The 24110-nt window shown below is 54.2% G+C and overlaps 1 protein-coding gene across 2 annotated transcripts in view; it reads right to left on the reverse strand.

Annotated features, from left to right (window-relative positions):
• Positions 1–22713, reverse strand: part of LZTS3 (leucine zipper tumor suppressor family member 3) — a 49183-nt gene extending 26470 nt beyond the window's left edge. The window contains exon 1 of one of the 2 annotated variants that reach the window (XM_056489242.1): positions 22502–22713. The gene's annotated coding sequence lies outside the window, so the exon portion shown is untranslated. Of the gene's footprint in view, positions 1–14171; positions 14460–22501 lie in introns of those variants that run through there. The other variant, XM_056489243.1, reaches the window with a different exon arrangement.
• Positions 22714–24110: the final 1397 nt, after the last annotated feature.

A 24110-nucleotide genomic window follows, 5' to 3' on the forward strand; every position in this document is an offset into this window, starting at 1 on the left:
TCAATATTTAGAAGTGTAAAATTAAATAAAATATTTTTAAATAGGGACAGGCAATTTGCTTTCCCCAATTCTCACCCAGCACCCCTTTGTGCCGGGGTCCTGCACAGCCAGCTGCACCCAGGCCACCGTGTTTCCATGGGACACAAGCACCAGGACTTGGTCTCAGCCCTTTGTGGGGTTTATCCTTCTCTGCTCTGCCCTTTTTGGGTGGCCATGGTCAAACTGTGTCACCCAGCCCCAACCACCTGAGGTCACCTCCAGCCTGGCACTACAGGGTTGGGTTTACCCAGCTAAATAAACCTTCCCTCCCCAGCCACGATGGCCTCGCTCTGTCTTGGGGCTGAGGCTTTAAACATCCCCCCAAAGCCTTCTTCCTGTTGAAGAAAGGAAAAATTCACTCTTCCAAAACCCAAACTCTTTGTTGCCATGTCCTTCTGTTCTCTTTTCCCTTTTCCTTGCAGGAGTGACAGCCCCTGGCAGGGTGATTTCCATTCCCTTGGAGCCATTTCATTTCAAGATCTCCCAGCTCTCTGAGGTGCTGTGTTGGGCTGATGTGGCCAGCAATGTGAATTCTGTCCCCAGCTGGGTGGGGCAGTGACCCTGATCTCCTGGCACACATTATCTGCTCATGGGCCATCTTTAAACCAGCTGGGCAATCATCTTTATCTTCCCACAGCCCATCCTCCCTCCAGGAGATATCTCCTGTTCATGGCCACTGAGTCCCAGGGCATGACTGATAAAATTCCATCATCCCATGGGAGATGCTCCAGCCAGGGGAGGAGCCAAGCCTTTCCTACCCAGATCAAAACTGACATTTGGAACACCAGAGCAGCCTTTGCCACTGGATTCCAGAGGAAAGCCAGACCTTTCCACATCATCCCTGCACCTTCAGAGGAAACTGCACCTTCTCCAGGAGCACTGCTCCAGCTGAACCACATCTGCCCCTGCAGGAGGATGCAGCCACCATTGAATGGGACTGTGCCAACACCCTGACTGACTGACGGGTGTCAGCTTGGATTCTGACTCTGGTAGGGTTTGGGATTGTTCTTTGTAATACTGCATTTCTATTTTAATTTTCCTAGTAAAGAACTGTTCTTCCTAATTCCCATATCTTTTCCTGAAAGCCCTTTAATTTCAAATTTATAATAATAATTTGTAGGGAGGGGGTTTACATTCTTCATTTCCAAGAGAAGCTCCTGCCTTTATTGGCAGACACCTGTCCTCCAAACCAGGACAAGTGCTCAGGCTGCACCTGCAGGATTGCTTCAGTGCTCTTTGCACTGATCAGAGGAGGAGGAAAACATCAGCTGCTGGGAGGTCTGAAGGAGCATCAGTGGCCCAGGACATTCCCCAGGGAGCAGGGGTGGAAAGCATTGATGTGCTCAGGCATGCAGCAAGGCAGAGGTGGAGATGGGAATGGGAGCACAGACAGCAGCTCCCTGCACTGGGATTTATTCCTTGAAAGCTCTGGGGAGCTGTTTTTTGGTTCAAGGCATCCCAATGTGAGCAAGAGCCTCCCTCCTCTCCTCACACTCCTTCATTTAGAGGGAAAACCATTTTCAAAGCCTTGAGGAGCAGAAAAAAAAAAACCAAAAAAAACCACCTAAATAAGGGTGCCCTGGCTGTTGAACTTTGAGGCCCTGGATGAAGTGGCACCTCCATCCCAGGATGTCTGAGTGCCTTGGCTGGGCTGTGTCAAGGCCAGCCTGGTCTGATGATAAAGACAGTTCTGAATTTGTGCTGGAGACCTCCAGAGCTTTAAAATCAGCACCACAACAACCTCAACCCAGCTCAGAGCTCAGCTGTGAACTGACTGTGCCTGTAAGTGCTTTCCATCCATCAGGCTGTTCACTGAAACCAGAATTCCTGCAGCACCTCCTTGCCAGGCTCTGTTTGAAGCTCTCCCCACTATCTGTCATTAAAGCAGAGATTTCCAGCCCAGTTTTCAGAGGGAAAAAGCTGTTTTCTGTGACAGCCAAAGGGTGTGGAACATCCAGGGGTTTCCCTGTGTTTGTGGAGAGATGCTGCCCTGATATTTTTGTGAGTGCCCTGCAGGGATGACAGGGACCACAGCCAAACATGCAGGATGGGGCTGGGAGGGGAGCATGACAGCACCATGCCAGGAAATCCAGCCTTTCTGCTGGGAAAGCTGATGAAATCCCCAGCAGCCTGCACAGCCTGAACAGCCTCTGTGGCTGAGCTCCCAGAAGAAATGGCAGGATGACACCCAGAGTTTGTTTGTGCAAGGAGAAACTGGTTCTGTGATAAAACAAACCTTCTCTGCACCTGGGGGTTCACCAGCACGGGGACATCCCAGTGGTCTGGAAGTTAAAATGCTGGGAGAGGCTCTTCCTGCTCATTAATGAAATAATTTGAGCCTGTGTGGGATCCCTTCATGCCCACACAGAGCTGGGGATGGGAGAGGACCTTTTCCAAGCTGCCACAGGGGTGCTGAGGCTGGGATGACCCCAAAAGCTGGGTTGATGCCAGCTGCTGCAATGGGGACACTTTCCATCTCCAATCCTCGACATCTGCCTGCTCAGCTTGAGCCAGCACGAACAAGCCAGAAGATTCTGGTTTATGTCATCCAGAGGGATGGTTTCCTATTCTGGAAAAACCATCCCTGCTGGTATAAGCTGTCTCCTCCTGTAGCAGCACAGAGCAGACAAAGCCTCTCAGTGCTGGCAAACCACAGCCTGGTGCACGGGCCAGGTCTTCCCAAAAATCAGGAGAGGCTCCTGCATCTCCCCTGGGGTTGCTGAAAGCCCAGAGTGTGTGCTGGGTGTCCTGGCTGTGGGATTTGGGTCAGGTCTGAGCTGCCTGGGGGGAGGATGTGAATTCTCAGGTTTTCCAAATAATGTCTAGACCAGAGAATTGTGGAGTCATGGAGTCATGGGATGGTTTGGGTTGGAAGGGACCTTAAAGCTCATTCAGTTCCAACCCTCTGCCATGCAGGGACACCTTGCACTATCCCAGGTTGTTCCAAGCCCCATCCAGCCTGGCCTTGGATATTTCCAGGGATCCAGGAACAGCCACAGCTTCTCTGGGCACCCTGTGCCAGGGCCTCCCCACCCTCACAGGGAAGATTTTCTTCCTAATATTTAGTTTAAATCTCTCATCCTTTTAGTTTAAAACCATTCCTTGGGTGATTATCCAGAATGAAGGAAGCAGATCTCCCATTCCCAGTCCCAAAGCATCAGGCCAGGCCTAGTAAAGATAAATTGGAGCAAACCTGCTTGCAGCCAGCAGGGCCAGATTTCCACTGAAATCACCAGGTGTTCAAGGATCCTGTTTGGAAGTGCCCTTTCTGTCCATATCAGGAACTGGGGATTTGTCACAGCCCCCTTGGCTCAGGGTGGGAGGTTTTTTTCAGGAAGGAACATCAGGCTCAGGATTAAGTGCTGGTGTTGTCCCATCCATCTCCATCTCCATCTCCATCTCCATCTCCATCTCCATCTCCATCTCCATCTCCATCTCTCCATCTCCATCTCCATCTCCATCTCCATCTCCATCTCCATCTCCATCTCCATCTCTCCATCTCCATCTCTCCATCTCCATCTCCATCTCCATCTCCATCTCTCCATCTCCATCTCCATCTCCATCTCCATCTCCATCTCCATCTCCATCTCCATCTCCATCTCCATCTCCATCTCCATCTCCATCTCCATCTCTCCATCTCCATCTCCATCTCCATCTCCATCTCCATCTCCATCTCCATCTCAGCATGCCCAGCTTCTACTCTGGGGAAGAATTGGCTGAATGGCTTCAGCAGAAGCAGAAATACAAGAATCCTCAAATCCTGGGAAAGATCTTCTGGAACACTGAGCAGGAAGCCTGGAGCAGCCCTGAGGTGGCTCCCAGCCCTCTCTGGGTAGGACACAAGGTTGACAGTCCCTGTCCAGGCCACCATGACCTAGCTGGCACAGCCCATGGAGCACAGGGAGGGATTTGGCTGACTGGAAATGGGCATGGGCTGAAATGCCACCTGAATCCATCACCATCTCATGGCCCTGGGCTCCTGGCAATTTGGAATTTGCAGTCAATAAATGACCTGGGTGCTGCAAGCACATTCCCCAGGTACTGCCTCCCCCATGGCTCTTTGTCCTTGGAGGAATGTGGGTATTCCCTGCCCTGAGGGCAAATTCCTTGGCAGCCACTGGCACTGACCCGTGACTGGAAACCAGTTTCCCCAGTGGCTGGAGCAATGGTTTTGCCTCCAGTTCTGCTCCAGCCACCATCTCCCTGGAAACTCTCTTTCCAGCTATTTCCCAACTCTCTGAACTCTGCTTCCCAGCCACTGAAGGATTCAGCCTTGTTCATCTCCAGGCTCATCCTCCTCAATCCATGCCCTGACTTGGATGCCGTACAGAGAAAAAAGAAGAAAAAGTCTTCACAACCCAGATTTTCAACTTTGGTGGCATCAGGATGGCCCAGAACTAAGAATCACCCTTCTGCATCACATATTAATCCTTAAAAACAGCAAGGAAGGATCCAGGCTTGGCCAGGAAGAGGGTGGGAGCACAGAGGTGCACAGCTAAAATATGTGCTGCTACAGGGTGATGCCTCCAGGCTGCTTCCCAACCCTTTTTCCTGAATATTTGTGGCCAAGGCAAGGTTTTGCTGGTCATGCCAGGGGATTGTGTCCCCCCTGAGCAGCACTGGTGGTGAGGGAAGCCCTGGAGATACTCAGGGCTTGGACCTCAGTGGCCTGTGGGCAGTGGGACAGAGACTTTGGAGTGACAAAATGGAAAACCTCAGAAAAGATCCACAGGCAAAATGGAAAATCACAGAGAGGATCCACAGACAAAATGAAAAACCTCAAAAAGGATTCACAGGCAAGAAGGAAAATCCCAGAAAGGATCCACAGGCAAAATTGAAAACCTCAGAGAGAATCCACAGTCAAAATTGAAAATCTTGGAAAGGATCCACAGGCAAAAAGGAAAACCTCAGAAAGGATCCACAGGCAAAAATCCCTCTTGTACTTGGAGCATTTTTGGCTGTGCTCATGCTGTGATTTTGCCCTGTCAGGAATGACTTTGTGGATCTCTGGGAGATCCTCCTGCATTCTGGAACAACTTTGGAGCAACTCCAGTGTTTGTGACCCACCAAGCCTTCACCCTGCAGGGACAAACCAGATTTCCTCTGCAGCTTTCTTGCATCCTCAGCATCCCCCAGCCCGTTTTGGGGAGGGGGCTCCATGCAGCAGGAGAATGGAGCAGTTGGCTCCTGGTCCAAGCCACAGGAGATTCCAGGGATGGGGAAACCTGGCTCCAAGCTGAGCCCCTTCCAATCCTCCAGGTGAAGAGAGGCATTTTCCCAGCCCAGTGCACAGCCAGCTCCTCTGCTCCTTCACAGAGGGATGGTGGGGAAACCCAGGAATGGGATTTCTCTGGAGCTGCCCTTGTGCTCCCAGCTGCCTGTGGACCTCACCCCATCACCTTGTGAAGGAGCCACGGAGAGTTTAAGGCAAGGAAGGAGTCGAGGGGATGGGCCAGGGAGGGAAAATTTCCATAGCTGCATAATAGAGGTGGTTACATAAGGGCATCCTGCGTCATCCGCGGCTGGCATCTCCGGAGAAGTAATTACATCTGCACCACACATCTAAAGAAAATATTATCACATTGCCTTCCAAATTCTATAATTAGCTCTCCCAAGATGTGTGCCAGGGGCTTTATCATTCCATGTACTCTGGCTGCAGAGCCAGGCACAGACACACGGAGGTTTTTTCATTTGCCAGCTAGGAAAATATTTGGAGTTCAGTGTGGCAGCTGACCTGAGTCCCTCTGGAGAGGGAGGCTCTGAGGGTTTGGAGTGGTGTGTAAAAAGTGAAATGTTTTCCCAGGCTCCCTCAGTGCCTGCTGGGCTGTGGGGATCCAGCAGGAGGGCAGGAATGGCAAAGCCAGGGCTTGGCTTTCCCTGCTCCTTCAAATACTCTTTAATTTCTGCCCTGATGCTCTGAACCTCGGGAAAGATTTTTTCCCCTTGCTAAATAAATGACCTGATTTGCAGAGAGGTGCTGCCCCCACTGGTTCTCTGCTCTGTCTCAGAAAACAAACCCCAAGGCTGGCCCAGCCTTGGACTTCAGAACCAACTTTGGGCTTGGACACTTCTCCCATCCCTCAGATCCTTGGTAAAAGGAAAAAAATGGATGGATGGATGGATGATGGATGGATGGATGGATGGATGGATGGATGGATGGATGGATGATGGATGGATGGATGATGGATGGATGGATGGATAGATGATGGATGGATGGATGGATGGATGGATGACGGATGGATGGATGGATGGATGGATGGATGGATGATGGATGGATGGACGGATGGATGATGGATGGATGGATGGATGGATGGATGGATGGATGGATGATGGATGGATGGATGGATGGATGATGGATGGATGATGGATGGATGGATGGATGACGGATGGATGATGGATGGATGATGGATGGATGATGGATGGATGATGGATGGATGAATGGATGAATGGATGGATGGATGGATGGATGGGGGATGGATGATGCATGGATGGATGATGGATGATGGATAGATGGATGATGGATGGATGGATGGATGGATGATGGATGATGGATGGATGGATGGATGATGGATGGATGATGGATGGATGGATGGATGATGGATGGATGGATGGATGGATGGATGATGGATGGATGGATGGATGGATGGATGATGGATGATGGATGGATGATGGATGATGGATGGATGGATGGATGGATGGATGGATGGATGGATGATGGATGGATGATGGATGGATGGATGGATGGATGGATGGATGGATAGATGGATGATGGATGGATGGATGGATGATGGATGGATGATGGATGGATGGATGGATGGATGGATGGATGGATGGATGATGGATGGATGATGGATGGATGGATGGATGGATGATGGATGGATGGATGGATGGATGATGCATGATGGATAGATGGATGGATGGATGATGGATGATGGAGGATGGATGGATGGATGGATGGATGATGGATGGATGGATGGATGATGGATGGATGGATGGATAGATGATGGATGATGGATGGATGGATGGATGGATGGATGGATGATGGATGGATGATGGATGGATGGATGGATGGATGGATGGATGGATGGATGGATAGATGGATGGATGGAGGATGGATGGATGGATGATGGATGGATGGATGATGATGGATGATGGATGGATGGATGAATGAGGCTGGGATCTGGTTTCCTTCTGTTTTCCATTTGCTCATAACCAGCCTGGGAGCCCTGGAAAGCACCAGCAGCTCTGCTGCAAACAAAACAGCGAGGAGATTTATCCACATCTCCAAAGAAGCTCCTCCAGCAACGACTTCAGCTGGAGAGTGAGGCTGTGCAGGACCAGGAGAGTGGGAGGGAAGTGCCAAAATCCCAAGGGCTTGGTGAGAACACGGTTGTGTTGTGTGTGAGAGTTTGTGAGTGTGGGAGCGTGTGTGCAGCTTGGATAAACCATCCTCAAGTGGGAAAACATCCTCTCTCTCCTGGCCTCGTGGAGTGGGGTGGTGACAGCTCCTCCCTCTTTCTGTTCTGTGTTATTTCCACTCAGAGCTGCAGAGAGCTGGAGGATGGGGAGAGAGGAGGACTCCAGAGCTGAGCAGAGCTGTCATTAGGGCCAGATCTAACGAGACCTGTGAGCTGCTCTGTGAGGACTGAATAACCCACCCAGGGAACACCAGGTGAGACCTGCCCAAAAGCACCACTTTAACCCTGTTCACAACCAGTCTCAGGAGCTGCTGGATGTGTCAGTGATCAGAAATTGTCTTTCCAGGAGAGGAAAACCCAGAGTCACAAAATAAGCATGAAAAAATATCCATGATGTCACTACTGTGATATCTCCAGCCATGGTGTCATATTGTGCTTTTCTACAACACCCTGTGATTGATATAAAAGCTTTGATTGATATAAAACCCTGTGATGGATATAAAACCTTTCTCCATTGCCCCAATCATCCTGAAAATCATCACAATTGAGTCACAGAATGGTTTGGGTGGAAAGGGACCTTAAAACCCATCCAGTGCCACCCTGCCATGGGCAGGGACACCTTCCATGGGCCCAGGTTGCTCCAAGTCCCATCCAGCCTGGCCTTGGACACTCCCAGGGATCCAGGGGCAGCCACAGCTTCTCTGGGCATCCTGTGCCAGGGCTCCCCACCCTCACAGGGAAGGATTCCTTCCCAATATCCCACCTAACCCTGCCCTCTGGCAGTTTGAAGCCATTCCCTCACACCCAGAGTCCCTCTGCAGCTCTCTTTAACTCCTTTCGTGCAGACTTTGTGACTTTCTTTGCTCACCTGAGCTTTGCAGAGCAAAGACTGATGGGGTTTCCCAGAATGTGGGGTTGTATTGCATGGCTGCACCTTTAGGGACATAAAACTGCTCTAAAACTTGTCCTTCTGCCCTAACCCTGCTCATGTTTGGTTTTCACTGCTTCCAACCCTTAAAAAAAACCCTTCTTTGGAAATTTTCCCTCTTCAGCACCAATGTCCCAGGGAAAAGGTGGGGAATGACACCCCAGGGACACAGCACACGGTTCTGTGTGGGAAGGAGAGATGGAGAGAAGGGTGGTGTGGGAGCAGGGAGAAAGGGAAAGCAGCTTTGTCAATGATTTGCAGGAGAGAAAACAAACTCCTGCATGGTTTGGGTGGTTTAGTGGTGAGCATGGATGTGCTGGGTTAATGGTTGGATTTGATGACCTTTAGAAATTCTTTCCAAGCTCCACCATCCTGTGATTTCACATCCCCAGAGGAATGCAGCAATTCCTTGTTGGGGCTGTGTGTTGGGTTCACAGAAATGTGAATTCTGTCCCCAGCTGGGTGGGGCAGTGCCCCTGATCTCCTGGCACACATTATCTGCTCATGGGCCATCTTTAAACCAGCTGGGCAATCATCTTTATCTTCCCACAGCCCATCCTCCCTCCAGGAGATATCTCCTGTTCATGGCCAGTGAGTCCCAGGGCATGACTGATAAAATTCCATCATCCCACTGGGAGATGCTCCAGCCAGGGGAGGAGCCAAGCCTTTCCTACCCAGATCAAAACTGACATTTGGAACACCAGAGCAGCCTTTGCCACTGGATTCCAGAGGAAAGCCAGACCTTTGCACATCATCCCTGCACCTTCAGAGGAAACTGCACCTTCTCCAGGAGCACTGCTCCAGCTGAACCACATCTGCCCCTGCAGGAGGATGCAGCCACCATTGAATGGGACTGTGCCAACACCCTGACTGACTGACGGGTGTCAGCTTGGATTCTGACTCTGGCAGGGTTGGGATTGTTCTGTGTAATACTGCATTTCTATTTTAATTTTCCTAGTAAAGAACTGTTCTTCCTAATTCCCATATCTTTGCCTGAGAGCCCCTTAATTTCAAAATTATAATAATTTGTAGGGAGGGGGTTTACATTCTCCATTTCAAAGAGAAGTTTCTGCCTTTATTGGCAGACACCTGTCCTGCAAACCAGGACAGACTGTCCATCCTTCCTGAGCCAGCCCAGAATCTGTGGCCTCAATCCAGGCAGAGATTCCTGGTGCTTTGTGCAGGGATTTGCCAGAGGAGGAGGTTCTTCAGCACCACCTGCTCCCTGCACTCCTCTGCTCTCCTCTCATCCTACCTTGATCTGGGGAAGCACAATTCCTCAGGCGTGCATGTGAAATGGGAAGCACTTGTGAAACAAGCTCCAGAGGAGCTTGGCACATGTTCCAAGCTTGCACTTCATATATTTGGGACCGAACTCACCCCGGCACAGCATCCTGATTAATTTGTCTGAGCTGGGAGCAATCCCACACTGCTCATCTCACCTGTGCTGCTGACAGGCACTGCCGTGGGATCTGCCTGTGCAGACACCAGGAGTGTTCCCAGCATTTCTCCTCGGCAGTTTGGGGTTTTTTTTAATGAATCAGTGCTGACAAATTGCTCAGATGTTCCCAGGAAGCTCTAAAGGAGCATCAGTGGCTTTGGGGCAGTGCTTCAGACAGGAGCAGAGAGCAGCCAAATGACACACAGATGTGGAGCTCTCTCCTTTCTCCAGCTTTTTAGTAAAAAAAAATAAAAATGGAGGGATTTAAAAGCTGTGTGGATGTGGCACTTGGGGACATGGGTCAGTGCTGGCCTTGGCAGTGCTGGGGGAATGGTTTGACTCCTGGATGATCCTGGAGGGGTTTTCCAGCCTAAACAATTCTGGGATTCTCTCTGTGCATGGCTTCTTGCTGTGTCTCTGTGGCCCTTGGCAGCCTCTTCCTGTTCAGCCTGACCCTGCTTCCCTCATCTCCTCATCCCTGGAAGCATCACCCCTGAGGCTGGCACTGTCTGCCTTGGGAAGGGTCTTTAATTCCTTCTCCAAGCCAAGCACTGCTGAGATGCCTCAGTGGGAGGAGGGAGAGGGGTTAAACCCCCCCAAATGTCAGGGGTCCTAAAAATAGCCAGGCTTTCTTTTCCTGCTGCCATTGACTCACCCATCCCAGACCACAAACCCTGAGTCAGGCAGGGGCTGTGGGGAGATCATCTCTGCCTGCCCTGCTGCAAACAGAGCCTGCTTGTGTGCAGAGTGACCCTGGCCACCCTGGAGGGACAGCCCTGCCCTCTGCAGGGTGCTGGCACTGGGATGCTGAGGATGCTGGGCTGAGCATCCTCGCCCTCTGCTGCTTCTCCTGGGTCCTTTTTGGGGCTCAGCCCTGCCAGGGGGGGTTCTACACCTTTCTGTTCCCCCTCTGGAATGAGGTGGCCAGCAGGATGAGTGTGTGTCTGTTCCCAGCCCTCCTGCAGCTCCCAGTCCTCTCCCATCCCCTCCCGAGTGCCACAGCTCTAACCCCACACGGAGCAATTCCAAACACCTCTCTGAAAAAGCATCACTTAGTGCTCCCAGCTAAAGAACAGAAATGAAGAGAGAAAAACCCAAATTATTCTGGAGGTGTGGGGATCAGGAGTCTGCCCAGCTGCCTCTGGGCTCACAGCCAGGACCAACAGAACCTCTGAAAGCCACAGGGTGACCCCTCACAGCCACCAGGGGAGTGGTGACCACAGGAAATGGGGCAGAGGAGAGGTCCATGGTCCTTTGGTGCCAGCCAACCCCTTTTCCCTGCAGGACACTTCCCACCAAGAGCTGTCCCCTCTCCAGCACCCAGATCCTAACCCAGCATCCCCCAAACTCTGCACTGTGGTCACTGGGGCCCTCTCCCAGCAAGAGGAAGGTGCAGAAGGATGTGTTCAGTCCCACCAGAGTGGAGACCCCCATCCCACAGCTGGGGTTAAAGGAAAAGTTCTCACTCATATTTTGGGAGCCGCTTCCTTCCCCTCCTCTCCTCCAGAATAGCTTTTTGTCTTTGGGTTTATTTTCTTTGTTGCCTCATAAAGGTTTGACCCTGGTGTGTTTTGAATGGGTTTGGAGGCAGCATTGAATTCCTCCTGGGAGGGAGGAGGGGATTTCATTGTGTCCAACCCTGCAGAGATTCAGGGAGGAAAAGCAGCAGCTCCTCCTGCTGTGGTTTCTGTCTGCTGAATCCCCTGGCAGCCCCTCCAGCCACCCCACTCCTGTCCCTTGTCCCTGGTGGGTGACAGCTCCACCAGCACAGCTCCTCTGCAGTGGGAAAATGTGGAAAAAAAATGGGATATCCATCCCCAGGCAGCTCTGACCCAGACCCTTCAGGGGTCTTCACCCCTCTGCTGCAGCTGATAGAAGTCACCACAAAATCCCTGTGGACCCCACAGCTGGATCCAGCTGCCTCTTGTGTGTTTACAATGTCTTAAAATAAAGAATAAAAGCTCTGGTTAATGATGACAGAATCACAAAGTTGGAAGAGAGCTCCAAGATCATCAAGTCCAACCCTTGCCCAACATCTCACTAACCCATGGCACCCAGTGCCACATCCCATCTTTTTTAAACACATCCAGGGATGGTGACTCCACTTCACCCAGGCAGAGGATTCCAGTACTTGAGCACTCTTTCTATAAAAAACTTTTTCCTAATATCCAACCTGATGTGGCCTCCTGACCCACCAAAGGGTTTTGGAGAGCTCAGTTTCCTTTGGGCTCTCTCTTTTCCACCCAGAATACTTAAGAACCAACACTGGCAACCAAGACAAAACCAACTGGAATTCTGGTTCAATAAAGTTATGGAATTTACTCCACAATTTGCAATTGGCCACATCAAGTCTCTCCTGGACATTCACTTCCTCACAGGGAGGAAGCAACTTTTAATTTGATTTTACAAAATTAAGGGCAGCAAAAGAACTGCAGCAGCATTGCCTGTCCTCAAGCTGGAGATCAGAAAATTGCTGATAACAACGGAGGGGAAAAAAAAAAGCAACAGCTCGATAATTTCTGTTCTGGCTTTGGAAAAAGCAGGCTGATGTTCTCATATTGCACAGGGACAACAAAGTGCTTTCTAGTCCATTAGTAACCCGGGAAGACACTAAATGGCATGGCCTGAGGATAAACATTTTTAAACAGTGGGTTCAGATTAATTTGTTCCCTAGAGTCCTGTGGAAGCAGGACAATGAGAGGCATGGGCTGCTGCTCATCCTCTCTAAGAAGTTCTGGGATTTCTCTCAGATCCCAGAAGAGTGGAGAGATGATAATTACAGGGCAATATTAAAAAAAAAAAATATGGTGGGGAAAAAGAGTTGAAATGATGCAGCTTAGCCTGGTAGAAAAGGATGCAGGATTAGAGGGATGGAGCGTGGGAAGCTGTCAATATAAATAGATGGCTCATGATAAAACAGCATTTCACAGGCTCCTTCAGCCTCACCAGGGGCAGGTTTGGATCAGGTGATCCCAGCAGCACCACAGATGGAAATGTGCCCGTGTGAGGAGCTTTGGTTTGGGGTGATGTGGTTATTCTGGCTAAAAAAGGAGTTATCACAGAACCATGGGGTGGTTGGGTGGGAAGAGACCTTAAGGCTCATCCCATTCCCAACCCCCTGCCATGGGCAGGGACAGTTTCCACTGTCCCAGGTGCTCCAAGCCCCATCCAGCCTGGCCTTGGGCACTGCAGGGATCCAGGGGCAGCCACAGCTTCTCTAGGCACCTGTGCCAGGGCATCACCCTCACAGGGAAGGATTTATCCCAATATTTAAGGTGAATCTGCCCTCTGGCAGTTTAAATCCATTCCCTTTTCCTGTCTCTCACTACCTGCCCTTGCTGTCCCTCTTCCTTTGTCACTGAAGCTCTCAGTGGGGATTTTTGGCTCTGAGCTGGATCCCAAGGGACAGGGACAGGGATGGTCCCAGCCTCCCTCCTCCCTGTGCAGCTGCTGCTCAGAGGAAAAGGGACTGGGAAGATGAGAATCTCACTGATCCCATCCCATTTCCCCTGAGCCTCGGAGCTTTTCGGGGATGCCTCCCACCCAAAGTTGTCCTTGGATCCCCCCAAAGGTTTGCTGCCATCAGAGGACACTCTCCCTGGTGCTGCCTGCTCCCTCCTTGCTCAGCCTAGTGCCGTTTCATCCTCCATGAATTTTTGGCAGGGCATTTTCAGAAGGGAATTATGCCCTCTGAGAAAAGCTGCTTCACTTGGTTTATCTTTAACCCAGTGTTTGAATCATCTCCAGCTGCATTTTGAGGTGGAGTGGAGTCACATCCCCTCATCCCTTCCCCCCATAAACAGGGACCTTAACCCATTTTAGGCTCTGTAATAGCTGCTCTGGACATTTTGGTGGCTCTGAGGCACTCCAGGAGTTAAAAATCCCTGCACCGGGCTGTGGTTCCCCTCTGGAAGCTCCTCTGCACCTCCACGAATCACCGGGATCCCTGCAAAAGGGTCTCTGGAGCAGGAACCACCTCACTGCCATCCCCACCTCTAGTGGGACACTGGCCCCAGGGAGGCAGAATCCCCCGAGGTAATTCATGCCAATTACTGCAATCAGCTAATTAGCAAACAAGATCGATTCCAATGAAGTTACGGTGTCAACAGCTATTATGCAAGCTTGTGTGTGCTGGAGGAGAGCCATGCGGAGAGTCCCGGCGGGCAAAAAGCCCTCGGGGGGTGGGAATTGAGGAGAGGAAAAGGGATGTGGGGGATTGCAGGGGAAAAAAAAAAAAAAAAACCATCGCTGAGACAAATTAGGGAGGAAAAGTGTTGGGAATGGAAAGTGATGCAGATAACTGCTTGTAAACACAGAAGGGATGGTGGAGAGGGAAGATTCCCACCTGCCAGGTTGGGATGAGAGGGAGGAGTTGGATTTCACGGGGAAATTATCCGGGCTCCTCTGTAGGGATCCCCCAAAGGTGGCAAGCAGAGGGGGCTCTCCCTCCTGGAAAATTCCAGGGTGGAAAATCCTGGGAAGCGCTCTCAGCTCCTGGCCACAGGACACCCATCAGCCCTGGTTTTGTCTCTCCAGTGAAAAGCGATTTTGGGAAGGATTCGCCAGCCTGGGCTTGGCGGGGACGCAGCGATCTCCCGGCGGGAATCCCAGCCGGACTGGCTCCATCCATCCATCCATCCATCCATCCATCCATCCATCCATCCATCCATCCATCCATCCATCCATCCATCCATCCCTTCTCCTTGGGGAGCTGGATGGGGCTGCCAGGGTGGGACACAGCCCGCAGGGACATCCGCTAATCCTGCCCTAAAGCCGCCCGACGGATTTAAAGGTGTTTCTGTCGCTCGCCCCCGGCACCGAGATCCTTAGAGGATAAGCATGAGAAGGAATGAAGGGATTCTCCTCCCCGCTGTGGGGCATGAAAGGGAGATGTGGCTCCTGCTGGGATGTCACCTGCCCCGTGCTGTCCCTCGGAGCGCAGGGATGCTGCGATTCGGGAATTTGGCTGCCCGGCTCCGGAGCTGACAGATGCCCTGGTTTTATCCCAGCAGCTGGCCCAGAGAAACATTATCCGGCAGCCCAAATCTCTGCTGCCTGTTAAAACCCCGGAGGGGTTCAAAATTGCTTTGCAGTCCAAAGCCAGGGGTGGGGAGCTGGAGGAAAGGGTTTTCCCTGGTTTCTGTCCCGGTCAAACCGGGGTGGGGGCTGTAGCACCATGTCCTCAACTTCTCTTCTAAGGATGAGAGGGAAAGACGTCAACAGATTGACAGGGAGCTTCATCAAAGAAGGAAAAATCAAGTTTTCCAGCATTGAGGAATAACCTCTGAGTGGCGGCTGCATCCACACAGAGGCTGTGCCAGGAACGTGGGCACTCATGGCACGGGCACCGCTCGGGTGACTTGCAGGACTTGTTTTTAAAACAAACAGATCCCTTTGATCTGCAATCCCTCACCTCCGCCAGGAGGAAACGCGTGGAACAAAGGAACGCCAGCACTAATCCCCGCCGGAGCGCGGGGCTTGGCTGGGGGACCCCTCCCCAAAACCACGGACCCCTCCCCGCCTGGAGCCGGGCTGGCTGCTCCTGCTCGCCCCAAACGTTGCAGGGAGAGGGAAATAATCCCTCCTTTCTTCCCAGCTATCAGGAATGCGCCACACCTGGTGCCCCTCCGGGAGTGTTTGCTGTCCCGGCGGGCGCCAAGGCCGGGTTGTTTGCCCGGGGATTTATTTTTTTTTTAAAGGAAATATTGTTATTAAAAGCTAATTTGAGAGCGTGGAGGGGAAGGCAGAGCTCTTGGCTGGCACTGAGGAATGTCAACAGGCTGGGGGTGGGTTTGGCTGGTCCCAAAGCCCTCCTGAGCTGCAGGAGATGAGTTTGTTGGGATTACTCACCCCAAACACGTGCAGGTGGCACATTCAGCACTTCAGGACAGGAGCAGGTTTTGAAATACCTCATCCTAGCCCCCAGATCAGCTCCCATTCCTGCAATCCCTTGGGAGGCTGCAGTGCAGCCTGGCAGAGGGAAACTGAGGTTAAGGAACATGCCAAGGACAGCACTGAGTGCCAGTAGCAGGGAACAAAACAGATTGGAAACTTTCCACTTGGGACTCAACAGCACTGAAACCACTCCTGGGTGCTGGGGACACCCTGACCCCCAAAGAGATCAAGCCTTGGGGTTTGGAAAAGCACGGGGAGGGAGGAAGAGTGGGGCAGGAGGGAGGAAGAGGGATTTATTACTTCCATTGCTGGAGGAGCTGGGAGAGCAGCAGGGTCTCCCTGGGCCTGGCACCAGCTCTATGGGCTGTGCTCAGCCTGCTCCTGGAGACTGTTTGTGTCCTTGCTGAGCTGCACTGGGTGGAAATGGGGATTTTCCTAGCAGAGAAATGTGTTTGTTGGAGGAGGGAGAGGTTTGAGCCAAGAACAAGTCCTGGTCTCTGCAGGGACCACCAGGAGAGCCATGGGGTGCAGGGGCCTGTGGGGATGCAGCTCTGTCTCATCCCAGCACCCCTGATGATTTTGGGGGATGTTTCCATCCTCTCCTTTTCGCCCTGGTGTCTCTGAGCCACCCTGAGGAGCCATCCTCATAACAGGGACAGCCTTTCCTGTCTTCCCATCCCACACTCTGAAAGGTGATGTGCACAGCCAGCGTGTCCCTGTGCCCTGTCCCCACTCCTGGCAGTGCTGGAGGCTGGGACTGCACTGCAGGGGAATGTCTGAGCTGCTCCTGCCATCCCAACATCTCCTCTGGGATGGCCTGGCTGCTCCTCCAAGTGCTTGCCAAGGGCAGAGCCGAGGCTGTAATGAAGGCAGGGGCCCATGGGGAGTGAAGGAGCCTGTGCTAGATCAGCTGATATAATTAGAAAGCTGGGACAAGGAGATGAGCTGCTGTGCCCAAAAGCTGGGCTGTTTTTTCCCAGCTCCAGCAGCTGGGCTAATAAAAGCTCTGACCTCCCCCTGTGCATCATCTCCAGCAGTGCCTGGGGGCTCCCACATTCCAGCTTTTCCAGGGCTGGGGCATCTACAGCTGCTCTGGGCAGCACCCACCACCATCACCTTGGCCAGTCAGTGCCTCTCACCCCCTCACCTGAGCCCACTGGGACTGGGCAGTGCCTGTGCCCCCAAAAACACTCTCCAAGCTGACCTTGCCAACCAGCCCCATGTCCAGGTTGTGTCTCCTCTGTTTTGGTTCAGGCAAGGACCCCCAAATGAGCCCAAAATGACCCCAAATGGGCCCAAAATTACAACCTGATTGTAAAACCCTCAGGTCAAGCCCTTTGGTGATGGTGGGTTAGTTTGGGAACATCTCCACCAAATGGGATGACAGACTGGGAGAGCTGGGGGTGTTCAGCTCGGAGAAGAGAAAACTCTGGGGAGAACTTCCAGCACCTCCCAGTGCCTAAAGGGCCTCCAACAGAGCTGGAGAGGGATTTAGATGGGATATTAGGAAAACATTCCTCTCTGTGAGAATGGTGAGCCCTGGCATAGGGTGCCCAGAGCAGCTGAGGCTGCCCCTGGATCCTGGAAGTGCCCAAGGCCAGGCTGGACAGGGCTTGGAACACCCTGGGATAGTGGAAGGTGTCCCTGCCCATGGCAGGGGTGGAATGAGATGGTTTTAAGGTCCACCCCAATCCAGACCTTTCCACTATTTTGTGAAATCCCAACCCCACAAACCAGAGTTTCCCCATGGAAGAAGGAACTGGGTGAGAGATCTCCATTCATCTGCAAACCCACCTGGTCTCCTCTGGCAGCACTGACCCCAAAACCTCCAAACTGAGCTCACAGCAAGGATTTAATAGGATTTAGCCACAGGGAAACCCTGGCTATTTGGGCAGTGCAGAACACACCTGGGCAGGCTGGGGCAATCAATATCCTGCTGGATTTCTGGGACACATCCAGGTGGTTAGGAGAGGAAGGATGGACCCAACTCAGAGCTGGAGGGAAGGGTACATGCAGAACCAGAGAGAGATGCAGGCTCCACAACAACAATGTGCCTGAAATCCTGAGCTCCAGAGAAAATCAGTCCTGTGGGTGTTTAGGAGAGGCACGTGGTGCAGGATGAGACCCAGCCTGGTGCACTGGGCTCGTTCTCACCTCCCCTGCAGAACAAACCCCCCATCCCATCCTGCTCCCACCTGTCCCTGGCAGGCAGGATCTGTTGGGCATCACCCCACAAACCAATTCCTCCAGTGCTGGACAGTCCCAGCTTTTCATCCTGCTTTGGATCATTATTTTTATTACTGGTGCTGGGCTTCCAGAGGCAAATATATCTTTGGGCCACATCCCAAGGGGTTTGGTGAATTCATCACCCACAGATATTTATTTAAAAGCGCCTCTTGTTATGTTACTTGGCAACTTGGGAGCCCGTGTGTTTCTCCAGCTGATAAATATTTGTGAGGTTGGTTGTGTGAAGAGCAGCATGTGCTAATGATCTGATTGCCTTTTTCCCGGGCTCCCTGCAAAGCCCTTGGTGGAAAAGGACCTGGAGGTGCTGGTCAGCAGTGACTGGACAGGTGTGCTTGGGTGGGCAAGAGGCCAGTGGCACCTGGATTTTGTCAGGAAGGGGGTGGCAGCAGGGCCAGGGCAGTGCCTGTCCCTGTGCTGGCACTGCTGGGGCACCTCCAGTGCTGGGGGCACTTCTCACAAGAAGGATTTTGAGGGGCTGGAGAGAGTCCAGGGAATGGAGCTGGGGAAGGGTCTGGAGCAGCAGGAGCAGCTGGGGGAGCTGGAAAGGGGCTCAGCCTGGAGAAAAGGGGGATCAGGGGGGACCTTGTGGCTCTGCACAACTCCCTGACAGGAGGGGACACCGGGGGGGATTTGGGATCTGGGAACAGGGAACAGGGACAGGAGGAGAGGGAACGGCCTCAGGCTGTGCCAGGTTGGACACCAGGAAGAGTTTCTTCATGGAAAAGGTTGCTAAGCACTGGAAAAGGCTTTCAGGGAGTCACAGCCCCTGGAATTACCCAAGGAATGGCTGGACCTGGCACTCAGTGCTCTGGTTTGGTTGCAGTGGGTGGTGTTTGGTCAAAGGTTGGTCCTCAGTGATCCCTGAGGTGTTTTCCAGCCTGAATGAGTCAGGGATTCTGGGATTACACCTCTCTGAACCTGGAGCATCCTGCTGGCTCTGGAGCATCCTGCTGGCCTGTGATGAGGATTTGGCCCTGAAGGAAAGAGAGGCTCATGATGGGCTCAGACAAAACTCATCCTTCCGAGCCAGGAACCAGACAAAGCCCACAGGACCCACAACTTCATTGTTTTGTGAGATGCAAACTCAGCCAAAATCCCTGTGAGCCTGACTCCCAGCCTTGCAGGACTCCTGCACAGCTCAGGGGATTTGAGCTCCCTCTGCCAGGACAGCTCTGGATCACAAGGGATGAGCCATCCCCATTTCCTGATCCCTGCCTTAACAGCTCTCTTTGCTTTCCTTGCTGTTTAGGGAGCTCCATGGACCTTCTTCCCACCCATGGTGGGGCTCAGCCTGGTCCTCTCCCCCATGGAGGTGCCCAGGGCTGAGTTTTGGGTGTTTTTGGAGAACCACCTGGATTACTGCAGGATCTCAAGGTGCTTGATCCACCACCACCTCCAGGACGAGCATCACAGCCTGCCACAGCTCCTGGTGTCCCTGGAATGCTGGAATGGTTTGGGATGGAAGGATGGGATGCCCCTCCCTAGCCCAGATTCCTTGGAGAGAGCTCCCACAACCAGAGGATGGATCCAGGGCCCAGCACAGCTCTCCCCATGGAGCAGAGGTGTGGGGCAGCCAGAGGGGTTGGGGGGTCCCTGCCTGCTCCCCAAACCCGAGGGAAGGCAGGTCTGGTGCCTCCATTTCACTTTCAGATCCCTCAAATAATAACCATGTTTGCCAGCTCCTGTGACAGGAATGACTAATGGGAAAGATCCTCTGTGAAGGCAAACAAGAAATCTCCTTGTTTCACCCTTTGCTTGCTGGATTCCTCTGACAGCCCCGGGCATGGCTCAGTTCCTCTCCGGGAGAAAGCAGATTTTAAACCCTTCAACAGCTCCAGCAACACCCTCTTAACTCTTAACCTTCCCTGTCGGGATATAACTCCCTTCAGAAACTTTTTTGCAGCCAGTTTATCCACATTCCTGCTCCATCCACATGGAGTTATCACAGCGAGTGCTGATGCAACGTGGTTTTCACAGTGCATGTGGAAAACACCCTCCCCATCTGCCTGGTTTGTTTTTTTTTGTTTTTTTTTTTTTGCAAGTCAGGGGGACCTGTCTCCCTCCTGCCTCTTTTCCCGTTTCTCCTCGGGATGGGAGATCCAAGGTGCCCTTCTCCCGGTGTGGAGGCAGCAGGGGATGCCCAGGGCTGATGCTGCAGCCCCAGGGAAGGGGGGCTCTCCCAGTCCCACCTCTTGTAGGAAAGCTGCTGCTCTCTCCCAGATGCTGGACTTCTCTCCCTGCTCCCTTTACATCTGGGGGGGCTGGGAGTTGATCCCAGCAAGGAAGAGCTAGAGGAGGAGAGGATCTCTCCCTTCAATGGAGACATGAAGCCGCTTTTTAAATGCCCCCGGGGAGCCATTGGGGACAATTCCAGCCCCTCCACACACTCCTGCTCTTGGCTGTTGCCATCACCAGGCGACACTGGGGCGAGGTGCCCGCAGACAGGGAATCACACACACCGCTCCGGCATCTCCACGCCTGTTTCCAGCCCGTTCGCCTCCCAGCCTTTGCAGAAAATAAATTCCCCAGCCAGGCTGAACTCGGATGACAGCATCGCTGCTATATTTAGCCACGGCAGATCGCCTCTCCAACCAGGGCCACACATAAACAAACCCCCGGCGCACGGAGCCCGCCTGGAGAGGGCACGGCCGGGGGATGGAGCAGCCTGCCAGGGCTGCCTGCCCCAAACTGGGGGAGCCTCGCCTTCCCCCTTAATGCCAGCACCTCCCTGCAGGGCTTAATCCGCCGCCGGGCAGGTCTGGGGATGAAGGATGCGCTGGAGGAGAGCGTGGAGAGCTGAGGGTTGTCCCACGGGGCAGGAGCATCCCCCGGCTGGGAGCGCACCCGCGGGCTCCCCGCTGGAATTCAGGGAGCTGTCGGCATCCCCCCGCCTTCCCGTGGGGTAGAAAACGCCAGAAAATGCCCCGCTGGAGCTGTGGCCGCCCTTCCTACCTCCAGCACCTCTCCCTGCAGCCGCTCCTCTCCGTGCCCGAGCCGCTGCCGTGGCGCACGGGGACGGATGGAGCTGCGCGGGGGTTCGGGGGTGTGGAGCACAGCGAGGAGGTTGTTGATGTGCAGCGGGGTCCGTGCCTGGCTCACTGGCAGGCCTTGTGCTCCTTCCCCAGCTCCGCACGTGGGGAAGAGGAGGGGGGATGCTCGGGGGATGTTCATGGGGATGCTCGGGGGTGCTCGGGGGATGCTCGGGGGTGCTCGGGGAATGTTCAAGGGGATGTTTAGGGGGGGATGCTCGGGGGATGTTCAAGGGGATGCTCTGGGGATGTTTGAGGGGGGGATGCTCGGGGGTGCTCGGGGGTGCTCAGGGAATGCTCGGGGGTGCTCAGGAGATGTTCTAGGGGATGCTCTGGGGATGTTTAGGGGGAGATGCTCAGGAATGCCCAGGGGGATGCCCAGGAGGGTGTGGAGCATCCAGCAGCCCAACACCCTCCTCTGGAGCACAGGGATCATTGGCCTGGGGGGCCGCTGGCAGCCACAGGTCCCCAGGCTGTCGCCTCGGCTCCGAGGAGGGGCTGGGGCGGCAAAGAGGGTCCCTGCTCCCCCCGGGCACACCCAGAGGCGCGGATGGGGCTCTGCGCTGCAGTGCAGCAGCTCCAGCCCCGCTCTCTCCCGGGGAGGGGGCACAGGGGATGCTCACCTTCACCCTCCCAGCCCGGCTGCGGGGCCAGCGAGCGGGACGAGGCAGCGGGAGGAGCAGGAACCCGGCCCTGCGCCGTTGGGACCCCCGGGGGCAGCGGGCAGGGGGGTGGGCGTGCAGCCCTTGCCTCGATCCCTGCAGAGCCCGGGGGGATGTCCCGAGCGGGATCCCCCATCGGGGTGCGGAGCCAGGCTGGGTACCCAAGTCCTCGCAAAGCCGGGGAGGCTCCGGGGTGAAGCTCAGGCGGGGAGCCCCGTGTCAGCCCCGTGTCGTGACATCCCTCTTCGTCCTCCCTCCCTCCCCCCCGCCGCTGCTGGGCGAGGGCCACCAGCACCGAGGCAATGACATAATTCCCAGCAACTGCACGTTAATCACTCCTCGCCGTGGATCCAACCCCCAGCCCCAGCCACCGCTCCCCTCCCCGGCATCGCTGCCAAAGGGATCGAGAAATAAATAAAGGAGGATGGGGAAAAGGTGACGAGGGGTAATAACCGGGCCCTGGCTCTGGCACACAGCTCTGCCCCCCCGCCGCTCCTCCCCGCCTCGCACTCTATTTTTGGGTGCTGTCACATCCCGATGGCCCCGCGGGGCCAAATCCAGGCAGCTGCGACTTGAGGCACAAACACGGCTCCCTCCCCTCCATCACACCCGAAACCGGCGCTGGCAGCCCATCCTCCACCCCACCCCCTCCCCAAAATCCTCCCCTCCCCCCCCCCCAAATTACATCTGGGTGGGTGGCTCAGGCGAGCGGAGCTCCAGCATCAGGTCCCCCCCAGCTCGCTGTCAGCGCACCCCACCTCTCTCCACCCCCAGGAGACCCCCCACCCCATCCCAGCAGCGCTTCCCAGTTGCTCCCAGTCGCTCCCCAGCCCGATCCTTACTCTTGGCGGGGATGCTGGGGCTGCCGGGCGCGGGCAGCGATGCGCAGGGAGCGGGCAGGGCTCAGGGACCGCAGCCGGGCGGCCGCTGCCGTGCCGGGGGTCTCATCTCATTTTGTCCTGTGTCACCAACACACACACACACACACATTCGCAGCCACGTTTCCCCCCCCTTCTTGCGGCAAACGGCGGCCAGCCCCGACCCCACCCCCTGTCACAGCGGCAGCCTAACAGCGAGGACGGGCAGGATGGAGGAGGATCTGCTCGCCGTGCCTTTAACTCTTCCCTCGCCGCCCCCCCAGGACAGGGCTCTGTCCCTGCTGCCGTGCTGCTCCTGCACCTCCCGGGACAGGCGGTGTTTGGGGTCTGGCGGTGCCCTGGCTCTGTCCCCCGCAGCCTCGTCGCCCTCGTGCCCCCCAAAAAAGAGCCCCCGAGTACAGGTGAGCCCTGGCATTGCTGCAGGGGGTGTGTGGGGGGCAGGGGCAGCCCCTGGGTGACAGGCAAGGCTGGGGGGGGGGGGAGTCAAGTCTGTCTGCCTGTATCCACCGTGAAAATCCCATTTTGGTCCCTATTTCCAGGAGCAGAGCCCTTTGGGGTGAAGGGGGCACAGCCTGAATCCCTTGGGATCTCCAGTGGGGGTGGGATGGGGATGTAAAGTCAGTGTGGGAGAGGAAACAACTTTTCCCATCCCAAAGAGAATCCAAGGACCTGAACTCATGGGGGAGGGGGGACAAACTCCCCAAATTCCCTCTTACGTGGAAGAGTTGAAAAAGGGACACCCAAATGGCCAAGGCAGCACCTGACTGTGACATTGCACTGAGTTGTCTTCTCCAAGGAGAAATGAGAGGGGCCAGAAGGAAAAGGAAAAGGAAAAAAGGAAAAGGGAAAGCTCATGCTGCTGTCCATGGAGAGGTTGGTGGCACATGTCTCTGTTCCAGGCTTCACCCCAGCACTGGGTTTCCTGCAGCAAGTTTAGCTCCTGCAACACGTTCTGCTTCTCCCCGTGGCCTTTCCATGGATTTATGGAGGTTACACCCCTCCTGCTCGTCTCTCAGGAGTCCCAGGAGGGAGGAAAGAGGCAGGAATTGCTGCCACTGAATCCTGCAGCTCTCCAGTGAAATGGCAGGGTGGGTAATGAATTATTCCTGCTGATAGTGCTGGACAGGCCCTCAGCTGCTCCCCCAGAGCTGTGTCTCCCTGCACAGGTTGTTGCTGACAGCGCTCCAGGGGCTGTGTGTGATCCTGCTTGGATGGAAAGGGCACCTGAGGCTCCCTGACTTACTCACAGCCTTTGAGGACTGGGATTGGACTGGCTGGGCAAAGGCACCTCTGCTGTGGGTGGGGTTCTGCTGCTTCCCACCAGCACTGCCAGGCAATGGAGCAATTCAGGTCCTGCATGGACAGCTGGGGGTCCTGTCCTGTCCTTCCTGGGCAGCCTGCTCTGCTCTGAGCCTGGCAGTGCAGCCTCTTTTGGGGGTCATGCAAGGGTAGGAGGTGTCCTACAGGAATTTCATGGAGCTTCTGGTGCTGCTCCAGTTGTCACCCCACCACACACCCCCAGGACTGAGCACAAATGTGGAGCTGCTCCTGCTGGGAGAGGAGCTCCAGGGGC

The sequence above is a fragment of the Oenanthe melanoleuca genome, chromosome 4, assembly GCF_029582105.1.
Source record: "Oenanthe melanoleuca isolate GR-GAL-2019-014 chromosome 4, OMel1.0, whole genome shotgun sequence".
NCBI classification, from domain to species: Eukaryota; Metazoa; Chordata; class Aves; order Passeriformes; family Muscicapidae; genus Oenanthe; species Oenanthe melanoleuca.